Raw genomic sequence first — 14,501 nt, forward strand, 5'->3', positions numbered from 1 at the left:
GGGCAATGCTAAGAAAAAATGGTAAGAGGCCAAGCGACGCTCCTGCAACATTTTTTAAATGGGTAGGAAGGGAGGGAGAACAGATTCATCATTGAAGGAACCCAGGTTGGCAAGATGGAGGGTCCTTGAGAGAAAATAATGCAGAATGTAGAAGCAAAAGACAAAGGATTGAGGAAAACCACGGAAGAAAGAAAAAGAGATGGAGTATAGGATAATTGGTGCTCCTAAAGAAAAGACTAGAGGCCGGGCGTGGTGGCTCACGCCTGTAATCCTAGCACCTTGGGAGGCCGAGGTGGGTGGATTGCCTGAGCTCAGGAGTTCAAGACCAGCCTGGGCAACACGGTGAAACTCCATCTCTACTAAAATACAAAAAAATTAGCCAGGCATGGCAGCGTGCGCCTGTAGTCCCAACTACTCAGGAGGCTGAGGCAGGAAAATTGCTTGAACCTGGGAGGCAGTGGTTGCAGTGCGCCAAGATCACGCCACTGCACTCCAGCCTGGGCAACAGAGTGAGATTCCATCTCAAAAAAAAAAAAAAAAAAGACAGAAACAGTGTTCGAAACATAAAAGGAGAGATCTTTCCTAATATGAAAGAGGAACAAAGAAGGCAATGTCAAGGCAAGTTCTGATAAAAATTATTTCATTTTAGTTAAGAAAAATGTCTGTAAATATCTACACTGAAGAAAAAGGACTCTGATGTTTCTGCCATACAATTCACTGCCAGAAGACAAGGCAGCATTTAAAGGAAGAAAAGGAATATGGTCCCAAGTTCTAAGCCCCCAAATTCTAAGCCCAAAGTGCCAGTCACCTGGTAAGGAAACAGGCTGTTATTAAACATCAGAAAACTTTAGGAGGAGGTCACATAAACACTCTCTCAAGAACTAGTTGAATAAGTATATATTTCTGAACATGAAGGCTGTGTTGTAGAAAGCCTGCGGTAAGAGCCAAATCCATCCAAACTGCATCCAAATTCCAAACACGAAATGAAGACTAAATAGCCATGGGAAGTATTGTTATAAGAAAGAACAAAAACATTAAGTTCCTTGACAAAGAAAGACATCTAATACAAATATTAACGATAAGTTCCTTATAATAGGCTGGGGCAAAAATTCAGGATACACAAATCTGGTGAGGTGGATTTGGAATTGATATTGACAGAGGAGAGAATGAGAGGAAGCAAAAACGTGCAGTTGGCCTTCTCGTTCATAGAGAAAGACAAAGGGCAAGGCCTTACTTCTAACACTCATGAATTAGAGAATGGGGATTAATCAAGTTATTCAATTATCAATAGATCTAAAAGCAGAATCTATATGGGCATTCAATTACTTTAAAATTATGAACAGTACAGCAAAAGATACAAAGCAAATTATACTGCGATGAATCACAACAAACAAAATAACCTAAGAACATTTTTAAACAGAAATTATTATGACAATAAATGAAAATGGAATAAACACAGATTTTTTTAAAAGCTTAAATTAAAACATAAAATATAACTCCACAAACACTTAAGTAAAATAAAATGATTCAGAAAGACTATGAGTAAGAGGACCAGCAAAACTTGTTCAAAAAAATTGTTCCAGGAAAAACAAACAAGCAGAAAGCAGAACCATGATAACATCAGATGAAGTAGAACTCTTTCAAAAATCCAAACAACATAGAAATCTGTTGCCCTTTAAATCGTCCCAATGCATAATGAAAGAAAATTTTCAATTAATTTTACAAATTGTGCAGAATTAAATATTTAAAAAGTAGACAAGCACAAAATGGAAGACCACAAACCCAATTATGAATATACACGCAAAATAACAAAATATTAGCAAATAAACTAAATAGAACATTAAAAGAAAAATTGTGAGAATAAGCAAGGGTTATTCAAAATTTGGTAGGCTGTTAATATAAAAGGAAAAAAGTTTCAATAAATACCTAAAAAACAATTTTTTATTTTTTCTGAGACCAAGTCTTGCCCTGTCACCCAGGCTGGAGTGCAGTGGCATGATCTTGGCTCACTGCAACCTCTGCCTCCTGGGTTCAAGCCATTCTCCTGCCTCAGCCTCTCAAGTAGCTGTGATTACAGGCACGTGCCACTACACCTGGCTAATTTCTGTATTTTTAGTAGAGGTGGGGTTTCACCATGTTGGTCTTGCTGTTCTCGAACTCCTGACCTCAAGTGATCCACCCGCCTCGGCTTCCCAAAGTGCTGGGATTACAGGCATGAGCCCCACACATGGCCCTAAAATACAATTTTTAAAAGTAATATCTATCCCTGATAGCAATGTTTCATAAAACAAGAATAGAAGGATAGTTCCACAACAAAAACATGTGCACATGTACATCAAATGAGTGTTGGCATCATTCTCAAAGGGAAGACACACATGAGATTCCCCTTAAATCTGAGAAAAGACTAAGGAGATTGGTGCTACCACTGCTTTTGTTCTCTCTTCTGGAGGTGCTACTGATGTCACTAGATAAGAGAATGAAATTAGAGATACAACTATTAGGAAAATAAGTATAACAATTAATATTTAACCATTTTATTATTTTCTACCTAGGGAAAAAAAAAAAAGAAAATGAATTGAAAGCCTGTTAGAAATCATAATAGATTCAGTAAGAAAGGCAGCTTAAAAATAAATATGCTGAAGTCACCCTCCAAGATGGCCGAATAGGAACAGCTCCAGTCTACAGCTCCCAGCGTGAGCGACGCAGAAGACGGGTGATTTCTGCATTTCCAACTAAGGTACCAGGTTCATCTCACTGGGGCTTGTTGGACAGTGGGTGCAGCCCATGGACTGTGAGCCGAAGCAGGGTGGAGCATTGGCTTACCCGGGAAGCACAAAGGGTCCAAGGGGTCAGGGAATTCCCTTTCCTAGCCAAGGGAAGCCGTGACAGATGGTACCTGGAAAATCGGGATACTCCCACCCTAATACTGTGCTTTTCCAATGGTTTTAGCAAACGGCACACCAGGAGATTATATCCCACGCCTGGCTCAGAGGGTGCCGTGCCCAAGGAGTCTCGCTCACTGCTAGTACAGCAGTCTGAGATCGAACTGCAAGGCGGCAGCAAAGCTTGGGGAGGGGTGTCCGCCATAGCTGAGGCTTGAGTAGGTAAACAAAGCGGCTGGGAAGCTCGAACTGGGTAGAGCCCACCACAGCTCAAGGAGGCCTGCCTGCCTCTGTAGACTCCACCTCTGGGGGCAGGGCATAGCTGAACAAAGGGCAGCAGAAACTTCTGCAGACTTAAACGTCCCTGTCTGACAGCTTTGAAGAGAGTAGTGGTTCTCCTAACACAAAGTTTGAGATCTGAGAACAGACAGACTGCCTCTTCAAGTGGGTCCCTGACCCCCGAGTAGCCTAACTGGGAGACACCTCCCAGTAGGGGCTGACTGACACCTCATACAGCCGGGTGCCCCTCTGAGACAAAGCTTCCAGAGGAAGGATCAGGCAGCAACATTTCCTGTTCTGCAATATTTGCTGTTCTGCAGCCTCCGCTGGTGATACCCAGGCAAACAGGGTCTGTAGTGGACCTCCAGCAAACTCCAACAGCGCTGCAGCTGAGGGCCCTGACTGTTAGAAGGAAAACTAACAAACAGAAAGGACATCCACACCAAAATCCCATCTGTACATCACCATCATCAAAGACCAAAGGTAGATAAAACCACAAAGATGGGGAGAAACCAGAGCAGAAAAGCTGAAAATTCTAAAAATCAGTGCCTCTTCTCCTCCAAAGGAACGCAGCTCCTCGCCAGTAACAGAACAAAGCTGGACAGAGAATGACTTTGACAAGTTGACAGAAGTAGGCTTCAGACAATCGGTAATAACAAACTTCTCCAAGCTAAAGGAGGGTGTTTGAACCCATCACAAAGAAGCTAAAAACCTTGAAAAGAGATTAGACAAATAGCTAACTAGAATAAACAGCATAGAGAAGACCTTAAATGACCTGATGGAGCTAAAAACCATGGCACGATAACTACGTGATGCATGCACAAGCTTCAGTAGCCGGTTCAGTCAAGTGGAAGAAAGGGTGTCAGTGACTGAAGATTAAATGAATGAAATGAAGCGAGAAAAGAGTAAAAAGAAACTAACAAAGCCTCCAAGAAATATGGGACTATGTGAAAAGACCAAATCTACATCTGATTGGTATACCTGAAAGTGACAGGGAGAATGGAACCAAGTTGGAAAACACATCAGGATATTATCCAGGAGAACTTCCCCAACCTAGCAAGGCAGGCCAACATTCAAATTCAGGAAATACAGAGAATGCCACAAAGATATTCCTCGAGAAGAGCAACTCCAAGACACATAACTGTCAGATTCACCAAAGTTGAAATGAAGGAAAAAATGTTAAGGGCAGCCAGAGAGAAAGGTCAGGTTACCCACAAAGGGAGGCCCATCAGACTAACAGCTGATCTCTCGGCAGAAACTCTACAAGCCAGAAGAGAGTGGGGGCCAATATTCAGCATTCTTAAAGAAAAGAATTTTCAACCCAGAATTTCATATCCAGCCAAACTAAGCTTCATAAGTGAAGGAGAAATAAAATCCTTTACAGACAAGCAAATGCTGAGAGATTTTGTCGCCACCAGGCCTGCCTTACAAGAGCTCCTGAAGGAAGCACTAAACATGGAAAGGAACAACTGGTACCAGCCACTGCAAAAACATGCCAAATTGTAAAGACCATTGATGCCAGGAAGAAACTGCATCAACTAACAAGCAAAATAACCAGCTAATATCATAATGACAGGATCAAATTCACACATAACAATATTAACCTTAAATGTAAATGGGCTAAATGCTCCAATTAAAAGACACAGACTGGCAAATTGGATAAAGAGTCAGGACCCATCAGTGTGCTATATTCAGAAGACCTATCTCACGTGCAGAGACACACATAGGCTCAAAATAAAGGGATGGAGGAAGATCTACCAAGCAAACGGAAAACAAAAAAAGGCAGGGGTTGCAGTCCTAGTCTCTGATAAAACAGACTTTAAACCAACAAAGATAAAAAGAGACAAAGAAGGCCATTACATGATGGTAAAAGGATCAATTCAACAAGAAGAGCTAACTATCCTAAATATATATGCATCCAACACAGGCGCACCTAGATTCATAAAGCAAGTCCTTAGAGACCTACAAAGAGACTTAGACTCCCACACAATAATAATGGGAGACTTTAACACCCCACTGTCAACATTAGACAGATCAACGAGACAGAAAGTTAACAAGGATATCCAGAACTTGTACTCAGCTCTGCACCAAGCAGACCTAATAGACATCTACAGAACTCTCCACCCCAAATCAACAGAATATACATTCTTCTCAGCACCACATCACACTTATTCTAAAATTGACCACATAGTTGGAAGTAAAGCACTACTCAGCAAATGTAAAAGAACAGAAATTATAACAAACTGTCTCTCAGACCACAGTGCAATCAAATTAGAACTCAGGATTTAAAAACTCACTCAAAACCACTCATCTACATGGAAACTGAACAATCTGCTCCTGAATGACTACTGGGTACATAACGAAATGAAGGCAGAAATAAAGATGTTCTTTGAAACCAATGAGAACAAAGACAACATACCAGAATCTCGAGGACACATTTAAAGCAGTGTGTAGAGGGAAATTGATAGCACTAAATGCCCACAAGAGAAAGCAGGAAAGATCTAAAATTGACACCCTAACATCACAATTAAAAGAACTAGAGAATCAACAGCAAACACATCCAAAAGCTAGCAGAAATAACTAAGATCAGAGCAGAACTGAAGGAGACAGAGACACAAAAAACCCTTCAAAAAATAATGAATCCAGGAGCTGGTTTTTTTGAAAAGATTAACAAAATAGATAGACCACTAGCAAGACTAATAAAGGAGAAAAGAAAGAAGAATCAAATAGATGCAATAAAAAATGATAAAGAGGATATCACCACTGATCCCACAGAAATACAAACTACCATCAGAGAATGCTATAAACACCTCTACACAAATAAACTAGACAATCTAGAAGAAATTGATAAATTCCTGGACAAATACACCCTCCCAAGACTAAACCAGGAAGAAGTTGAATCCCTGAATAGACCAATAACAGGCTCTGAAATTGAGGCAATAATTAATAGCTTACCAACCAAAAAAAGTCCAGGACCAGACGGATTCACAGCCAAATTCTACCAGAGGTATAAGGAGGAGCTTGTACCATTCCTTCTGAAACTATTTCAATCAATAGAAAAAGAGGGAATCCTCCCTAATTCATTTTATGAGGCCAGCACCATCCTGATACCAAAGCCTGGCAGAGACACAACCAAAAAAGAGAATTTTAGACCAATATCCCTGATGAACATCAATGCAAAAATCCTCAATAAAATACTGGCAAATCAAATCCAGCAGCACATCAAAAGCTTATCCACCATGATCAAGTTGGCTTCATACCTGGGAAGCAAGGCTGGTTCAACATACGCAAATCAATAAATGTAATCCATCATATAAACAGAACCAAAGACAAAAACCACATGATTATCTCAATAGATGCAGAAAAGGCCTTTGACAAAATTCAACAACCCTTTCTGCTAAAAACTCTCAATAAACTAGGTATTGATGGGACGTATCTCAAAATAATAAGAGCTATTTATGACAAACCCACAGCCAATATCATACTGAATGGGCAAAAACTGGAAGCATTCCCTTTGAAAACTGTCACAAGACAGGGATGCCCTCTCTCACCACTCCTATTCAGCATAGTGTTGGAAGTTCTGGCCAGGGCAATCAGGCAGGAGAAAGAAATAAAGGGTATTCAATTAGGAAAAGAGGAAGTCAAATTGTCCCTGTTTGCAGATGACATGACTGTATATTTAGAAAACCCCATCGTCTCAGCCCCAAATCTCCTCAAGCTGATAAGCAACTTCAGCAAAGTCTCAGGATACAAAATCAATGTGCAAAAATCTAAACGTTCCTATAAACCAATAACAGACAGAGAGCCAAATCATGAGTGAACTCCCATTCACAATTGCTTCAAAGAGAATAAAATACCTAGGAATCCAACTTACAAGGGATGTGAAGGACCTCTTCAAGGAGAACTACAAACCACTGCTCAATGAAATAAAAGAGGATACAAACAAATGGAAGAACATTCCATGCTCATGGATAGGAAGAATCAATATTGTGAAAACGGCCATACTGCCCAAGGTAATTTATAGATTTAATGCCATCCCCATCAAGCTACCAATGACTTTCTTCACAGAATTGGAAAAAACTACTTTAAAGTTCATATGGAACCAAAAAAGAGCCCGCATTGCCAAGTCAATCCTAAGCCAAAAGAACAAAGCCGGAGGCATCACGCTACCTGACTTCAAACTATACTACAAAGCTACAGTAACCAAAACAGCATGGTACTGGTACCAAAACAGAGATATAGACCAATGGACAGAACAGAGCCCTCAGAAATAATACCACACATCTACAACCATCTGATCTTTGACAAACCTGACAAAAACAAGAAATGGGGAAAGGATTCCCTATTTAATAAATGGTCCTGGGAAAACTGGCTAGCCATATGTAGAAAGCTGAAACTGGATCCCTTCCTTACACCTCATACAAAAATTAACTCAAGAGTTCGATCGATAGCGGGAGCGGAGAGCGGACCCCAGAGAGCCCTGAGCAGCCCCACCTCCGCCACCGGCCTAGTTACCATCACACCCTGGGAGGAGCCGCAGCTGCCACAGCCTGCCCCAGTCACCATCACCGCAACCATGAGCAGCGAGGCCGAGACCCAGCAGCCGCCCGCCGCCCCCCACCTCGCCGCCCCCGCCCTCAGCGCGGTCGACACCAAGCCCGGCACTACGGGCAGCCGCGCAGGGAGCGGTGGCCCGGGCGGCCTCACATCGGCGGCGCCTGCCGGCGGCGACAAAAAAGTCATCGCAACGAAGGTTTTGGGAACAGTAAAATGGTTCAATGTAAGGAACGGATACGGTTTCATCAACAGGAATGACACCAAGGAAGATGTATTTGTACACTAGACTGCCATAAAGAAGAATAACCCCAGGAAGTACCTTCGCAGCGTAGGAGATGGAAAGACTGTGGAGTTTGATGTTGTTGAAGGAAAACAGGGTGCGGAGGCAGCAAATGTTACAGGTCCTGGTGGTGTTCCAGTTCAAGGCAGTAAATACGCAGCAGACCGTAACCATTATAGACGCTATCCACATCATAGGGGTCCTCCACGCAATTACCAGCAAAATTACCAGAATAGTGAGAGTGGGGAAAAGAACGAGGGATCGGAGAGTGCTCCCGAAGGCCAGGCCCAACAACGCCAGCCCCACCGCAGGCGAAGGTTCCCACCTTACTACATGCGGAGACCCTATGGGCGTCGACCACAGTATTCCAACCCTCCTGTGCAGGGAGAAGTGATGGAGGGTGCTGACAACCAGGGTGCAGGAGAACAAGGTAGACCAGTGAGGCAGAATATGTATCGGGGATATAGACCACGATTCCGCAGGGGCCCTCCTCGCCAAAGACAGCCTAGAGAGGATGGCAATGAAGAAGATAAAGAAAATCAAGGAGATGAGACCCAAGGTCAGCAGCCACCTCAACGTCGGTACCGCCGCAACTTCAATTACCGACGCAGACGCCCAGAAAACCCTAAACCACAAGATGGCAAAGAGACAAAAGCAGCTGATCCACCAGCTGAGGATTCGTCCGCTCCCGAGGCTGAGCAGGGCGGGGCTGAATAAATGCCAGCTTACCATCTCTACCATCATCCGGTTTAGTCATCCAACAAGAAGAAATATGAAATTCCAGCAATAAGAAGTGAACAAAAGATTGGAGCTCAAGACCTTAAGTGCTTGCTTTTTGCCCGTTGACCAGATAAATAGAACTATCTGCATTATCTATGCAGCATGGGGTTTTTATTATTTTTACCTAAACACGTCTCTTTTTGGTAATAACAAACGTGTTTTTTAAAAAAGCCTGGTTTTTCTCAATACGCCTTTAAAGGTTTTTAAATTGTTTCATATCTGGTCAAGTTGAGATTTTTAAGAACTTCATTTTTAATTTGTAATAAAAGTTTACAACTTGATTTTTTCAAAAAAGTCAACAAACTGCAAGCATCTGTTAATAAAGTTCTTAAACAATAAAAAAAAAATTAACTCAAGATGGATTAAATACTTAAATGTTAGACCTAAAACCATAAAAACCCTAGAAGAAAACCTAGGCAATACCATTCAGGACATAGGCATGGGCAAGGACTTCATGTCTAAAACATCAAAAGCAATGGCAACAAAAGCCAAAATTGACAAATGGGATCTAATTAAGCTAAAGAGCTTCTGCACAGCAAAAGAAACTACCATCAGAGTGAACAGGCAACCTACAGAATGGGAGAAATTTTTCACAATCTACCCATCTGACAAAGGGCTAATATCCAGAATCTACAAACAACTTAAACAAATTTACAAGAAAAAAAAAAACTCCATCAAAAAGTGGGCGAAGGATATGAACAGACACGTCTCAAAAGAAGACATTTATGCAGCCAACAGACACATGAAAAAATGCTCATCATCACTGGTCATCAGAGAAATGCAAATCAAAACAATGAGATACCATCTCACACCAGTTAGAATGGCCATCATTAAAAAGTCAGGAAACAACAGGTGCTAGAGAGGCTGTGGAGAAATAGGAACACTTTTACACTATTGGTGGGACTGTAAACTAGTTCAACCATTGTGGAAGACAGTGTGGCAATTCCTCAAGGATCTAGAACTAGAAATACCATTTGACTTAGCCATCCCATTACCGGGTATATACCCAAAGGATTATAAATCATGCTGCTATAAAGACACATGCACACGTATGTTTATTGCGGCACTATTCACAATAGCAAAGACTTGAAAGCAACCCAAATGTCCAACAATGATAGACTAGATTAAGAAAATGTGGCAAATATACACCATGGAATACTATGCAACCATAAAAAAGGATGAGTTCATGTCCTTTTCAGGGACATGGATGAAGCTGGAAACCATCATTCTGAGCAAACTATCGCAAGGACAGAAAACCAAACACCGCATGTTCTCACTCATAGGTGAGAATAGAACCATGAGAACACTTGGACGCAGGGTGGGGAACATCACACACCAGGGCCTGTCAGGAGGTGGGGGGAGGGGGAAGGGATAGCATTAGGAGATATACCTAATGTAAACGATGAATTAATGAGTGCAGCACACCAACATGGCACATGTATACATATGTAACAAACCTGCATGTTGTGCACATGTACCTGACAACTTAAAGTATAATAAAAATAATAATAATAATAAAATAAATAAATAAATAAATATGCTAAAATCTATAGTTTTCTTAGGTTTTCAACAATGACCAACTAGAAAATATAATTGATTTTTAAAATTTCATTCATGCCAGCAATAAAACTCAAAAGATACCTAAGAATAAAGTTTATAATATGCATGATGTCTACGAAAAAGGAACAACAATTTAACTCTCCTGAAGTATTTAACAGAAAAAGAAAGAGAGAGAGAAATAGTGTGTTTTTGGATAAGAACATTCAATTTGGTCAAATACTTTTAGAAGACAATTTGGCAGTGTTATCAAAATGGCAAATGAACATAGCTTTTTATGTCCCACTTGAAAGGACCCTACAGAAATCCAACCACAAAGTACAGAACTATTATACACAGAATGACTCAAGAATTTTGGACTGAGCAATTGAATAAAGTCATGTTGTTTCCAAAGTTAGCAAAGTTTATCAGATTGGCAAATTATCAAATAAATGCCTTAAAAAGTGCTTACCCTTTGAGTTGGCAATTCCATTCCTAGGGATTTATTCTTGGGAAATATTCATGGTCATGCTCAGAGTGAATTTCTGGGAAATTCATTGCAGTGATATTTATAATAATGAAAACCGCAAACAATTTCAGTGTTTAACAACGGAATATTGTGTGGTCCTAGACATTTATGCAGAAAAATATTCATTAATATGAAAAGAGAAACATGATTATACTGTAACACGAAAAAATCATGTTAGAGGACAGTATGTACTATTACATATAATGTAATTGAAATTTTGTTAAAAAAACTATATGAATACACATAGGCTTAGGAAATAGACTAGAAAGATACAGATCCATTGTTGACAGTGGTTGTCTCTGGGTTACACGTTTCTGTGTGATTTTAAATTTTCTGTCTATATTTTCTAGATTTTCTCTAATAATCATGTTTTACTTTTGTATACTAAAAATTGCTTTAAAAGTTTTTTATTTTTTCTTCTGTGCAAGGTTCCAAAGGAATGTGATCTGCCATCCTGACCATGCTAAGAGTGATTTTAGAAAAGTGTCTTTCTTCTGGGGGCCCTATAGTTCACGTCATCTGTAAGCCAGTCTTGAGGCCAGGAGTCCAAGACCAGCCTGGCAAACACAGAGAAATCCCATCTCTACGAAAAATACAAAAATTAGCTAGGCATGGCAATCTGCGATGACTAAGGTCCTTTGACCTTATGCTTATGCTCTTTGGTTCACTTTAAACCAATCACCATTAGCCCTGAGGGATCTCCACTTACTGCTGGTTAATTCACCAGAGCAGATGTTCGCAGGGTCCCACCCACGACCCCTGGCCAGTACCCTTTCCTTGCTGCCCCAATGCTAATTGCCCTCATCTGCATGGCTGGGGCTTTCTTGGGGAGCAGGGCTGGAGGCAGAGATTTGACCTCTCAACCAGGAGCAACCTTTAAGCAAAAACCACCCCTAGTTGGAATGTAGATCACTCCGGTCCCCTCCCATCTTGGGTGGAACCCACGATAGCCCAGTGGGATTGACCTGCATTCAGCTGCCCACCATGGTAATGGGCTTGGCTCCTTTCCCTTCCTGCCTCACCCCCCTAGTCCCCTACCTGGCTGTCCTGGGATCACCTTTCAAATAAACGACGTGCTCTGGGATCCTTGTCTTGGGGTCTGCTTTTGAGCAACCAAAAGTAAGATAACCTGTATTCCTTATCTCCCCTCCCCTCAAATCTCCAACTCCCACCCCCTCCCATTCTCAGCTGTTGACCTTGCTTTTCATGTTGTAAAAGAAAGAAAAACAATCAGAAGAGAGCTTCCCATGCCCCCACCTCTAATCTGTCCGTCTTCTCTCCTGTTACTGACCAATGTCTAAGGGGGTGCCTTAGGGGGCAGGTCTGAAAGGGGCATCAGAGTTATTTTTGTCCTGGAGTTAGGCAATTGAAAAAGGAGAGGTCACTGGGTCAGAGAAACAGCACAGGCAAAGCCTTCTGGTACCCTTGGCCCAGAGCAGGCCTGTGCACTGGTAATGAGAGGCAGAAGTGACAAGGAAGCCAGGCTTCCCTGATCACCTGCAGCCTGGCCCAGCCTCTTCTGTTGGCTGCCTGGGAGGGGAAGTCCTTTGCTGGGCAGGGTGCTGACACTAGCCCCAGTCCCTCACCCTGCCACCCCCTTATCAACATTACAGGAGATACCTGAATCTGGTCTTTCAGTTACAACCACAATTGTATTAATAATAATAAATAAAATTATTATCAAATAATTAGCTTTTCTTCAGCACTTACTATGAGTTTGGCATATTAGTCTGCTCAGGCTGCCATAAGAGAATACCACAGACTGGGTGGCTTAAACAATAGAAATTTATTTCTGTCCTGGAGGCTGAAAGTCCAAGATCAGGAGTCAGCAGGGCTGGTGTCTGGTGAAGCCTCACTTCCTGGCTTGCAGATGGCCACCTTCTTGCTGTGTCCTCACATGGCCTTTCCTCTGTGCACACAAGAAAGAGAGGGAAAGGTCATGGGGGGAAGAACTAGCTCAGTTGTTTCTTCTTACAAGGACATCAATCCTATCTGATTAGCCCCGCCCCCATTTCCCTTATGACCTCATTTAACCCTATGTATTAGTCTGTTCTCACTCTGCTAATAAAGACATACCCGAGGCTGGGTAATTTATAAAGAGAAGAGGTTTAATTGACTCAGTTCCAAATGGCTGGGGAGGCCTCACAATCATGGCAGAAGGCTAATGAGGAGCAAAGTCATGTCGCACATGGCGGCCTGCAAGAGAGCCTGTGCAGGGGAACTCCCATTTATAAAACCATCAGATCTCATGAGACTTATTTACTACCATGAGAACAGTATGGGGGAAACTGCCCCCATGATTCAATTATCTCCCCCTGGCCCCACCCTTGACATGTGCGGATTATTATGATTCAAGGTGAAATTTTGGTGGGGACACAGCCAAACCATATCACCCTAATTACCTCCTTAAAGGCCCTGTCTCCAAATACAGTCAAATTGAGAGTTAGGACCTCAACATATGAATCTGGGGTGGGATTGGGAGAGACACAATTTTGTCTATAATTACATGGTTCTTTGTGTTTCACGTATATTAACTTTTTTCATATTCATGACAATGTCATAAGGTAGGCATTATTATTAACATAATTTTTTAAATGAGGAAATGTGGCACCAAAAAGCTTAGTATATTGCTGAAAATCACACAGCTAGTCAGGGTGGTGGAAGGATTTGAATCCAGGCACTCTGGCTTCAGAGCCTGTGCTCTTACCCACCCCTCCATTCCAGGCCAGGCAGCCCTGAACTCACATGGTAGAGCAGAGGCAGCAGTCACAGACCCCACGGTAAACTGGCCATGGAATCATAACCACAGGCTTGTTCCTCTCAGTTAACCTTCACAGCAGTTTGAGGAGTTGAGTGTTCATTGTGCCCATTTTATACATGAAGAAACTGAGGCTCTGAGAGTTAAGTAAGATGGCACAGGACTCAGACCAGGCCACACATCACCCTGACTCTCTGCCCAGTTAAAATTAAGTGAATAAGTGATGGAATGAATGGATGAAAGTAGGACATTCCCTGCCCACTCAGTCTGATATGGGAGTGGCAAAGGCTGTGTGTGAATGGGCCATGAGCTGTGAAAACCTCCTTGCTTTAAGACAAGAGACTAAGCTGGGCACGGTGGCTCACACCTATAATCCTAGCACTTTGCGGGGCCAAGGCGGGAGAATCATCTGAGGTCAGGAGTTTGAGACCAGCCTGACCAACGTGGGAAAACCCTGTTTCTACTAAAAATACAAAAATTAGCTAGGCTTGGTGGCACATGCTTGTAATCCCAGCTACTCGGGAGGCTGAGGCAGGAGAATCTGGGAGGCGGATTGAGGCTTGAACCTGGGAGGCGGAGGTTGCAGTGAGCTGAGATTGCACCATTGCACTCCAGCCTGGGCAACAAGAGCAAAACTCTGTCTCAAAAATAAATAAATAAATAAATAAGACAAGAGACTGAGTCAGGGTTTGAGGCTCTGAGACACCGAGGAGAGGCTCAGGGCAGAGGTGACTACGTGGGGCTGGGGACACAGGTTCTCTAACAGTTGAGGGTCAATCAGAGAAGGAATTGCTTCTCCATTGTTGACTCAGTCACCTCCAATACAGAGCAGGATCCTGGGTCACACAGGATGAGCTTTGGAATCATGGGGATCAGGGTTTCCTGCCTCTGTGTGTAAAT

At 42.2% G+C, this 14,501-nt stretch overlaps 1 pseudogene; it reads left to right on the plus strand.

The window, feature by feature from the left end:
• The first annotated feature begins 7,722 nt into the window (after positions 1 to 7,722).
• On the plus strand, positions 7,723 to 9,083 carry LOC116461228 (Y-box-binding protein 1-like; annotated as a pseudogene).
• The last annotated feature ends 5,418 nt before the right edge of the window (positions 9,084 to 14,501 follow it).

Source organism: Hylobates moloch, unplaced genomic scaffold (assembly GCF_009828535.3).
Source record: "Hylobates moloch isolate HMO894 unplaced genomic scaffold, HMol_V3 SCAFFOLD_21, whole genome shotgun sequence".
NCBI lineage: Eukaryota > Metazoa > Chordata > Mammalia > Primates > Hylobatidae > Hylobates > Hylobates moloch.